Source organism: Perna viridis, chromosome 7, assembly GCF_037379345.1.
Source record: "Perna viridis isolate PV_CMFRI_1.1 ecotype Kerala chromosome 7, ASM3737934v1, whole genome shotgun sequence".
Taxonomy (NCBI): Eukaryota; Metazoa; Mollusca; class Bivalvia; order Mytilida; family Mytilidae; genus Perna; species Perna viridis.
The window spans coordinates 44,718,047-44,719,886 of NC_142451.1; positions in this window are offsets into that span (position 1 = coordinate 44,718,047).

A 1,840-nucleotide genomic window follows, 5' to 3' on the forward strand; every position below is an offset into this window, starting at 1 on the left:
TGACTTGTGACGACATCATACTTTTTTAATGATTTATGCATTGAATTTTGGTACTTAAATTAAATTATAAGAAATGACGGTTATATTTTTTTTTGTCTATTTGAAATAACCTCGATACCCGTAGTGCACACTTTAAAATAACCTGCTACTCAGACAATTTTGAGTGCACCAGGTGATCGAGGTTATTTCTTCATAGAATAAAAAAATATATCAGTAATTCCTGATATAATGGAGATACATGTAGCTGTATTGTATTGAAGATACTTGGTCGTCAATTAACTCAATTTGCGGTTATTAAATCAACGACTACTGCATCCAGATACAATGCAATTACCCCCTAATTGTATTGTAAGGTATTGACCATTATTGTGGCCTTGTTCTAAAATTTGGTGCATATCGTAACAACCATAGAACTGTAATTTATTGTATTGAATTGTTGAGTACTGTAATTTGCCTCATGAGTATTTTGAAACAATCTGTTATTTTCCCCTTCTTTTTATTAGAATACTTTAGAGTATCCTATTTATTTTTTTTTTATTATAGATCTAAATGTAACTATAACTTTTTGGAAAAATTTAAATGTTCTACTGCTTAAAATGTATTAAGTCCAAAATGTGAGATGCAGTTCATTGAGTTCATTGAGATAGTGCTAGTCAGTCATTTTAGCAATAATTAAATATTACAATAATTAACAATTTTAAAAAGTTAAATAAAAAGAACTGTTTTGGCACTAAAACTGTTGTCTCTCTCCAAGGTTCCATTTTTCATAAAATAAGAATTTTAAACATTCATAATGAGACAACCACGTGAATGGTTACATTTTGTTAATGATTATTTCTAACTATGTATTACTAAGACATTCATGTACAAGGTTATGCTCAAGTGCATGTACATGATACACCCAATTACCAAAAAATCAATATCTATCATGATCAATTGACATTCACGTAAAAGGTCAAAGTAAAAGGTACTAGAATTAGCAAGCAACACATTATCCTCTCATGATATACCCCGAAAGTAGATATCATAAGCATATGTCAAAAGATGAAAAAAGTTACAATCCGGACAAGAAATTTGCTTTAAAAAATCTATCTTTAACCTTGAGGTCAAATCAAGGTTAAAGACAACCAACTCTGGTACGCGACACATTGTCTTTATATGGTCTTCCTACATAACAAATATCAAAAGCCTTTGCAAAAACATAAAAAAATGTTATGATGGCTTGAAATCCATTATTTGACCCTAAGATCGAAGGTCAAGGTCACCAAATTTGGCACAGATCCCATCACCTTGACATGATCTACCTACATACCAAACTACAAAAGACTATGTTAAAAGTTATAAAAGTTATATGACACCGATAAGAAATTGGCTTACAAATCAAGTACTTGACCTTGAGTTCAAAGGTTAAGGTTTAAGAATACCAGCCTATGTCTTTAAAATTCCCATCTGATATATTGACATTAATAAATGATTATTTTATTTTACTTTATGATTTCGTATATTTTACTATTCAAATCCATACACGAAAATAAGTATGGATGTGATAGTAAAATAAATAGTTAAAGCAACATTAATTTTTTCTTGCGATTTTGTGTTTTGAACATGGTCATGGATAATGAAATTAGAAAAAAAAAGTCAAAACATTTTCGTAAACTCAAGCCCCAGCGACGCAAGATTGAAATTTAATTACTTTAGAATGCTTTCTTTGATTAATTATATTTATAAACAAGACTGCACAGTTATAGTCATAGCAACTGATTCTAGTGGAATGGGTGTAGTACAGCGTATTCCCATCTGACCGGTAATGCTGAGACCAGATAAATAATAAATAATTAAA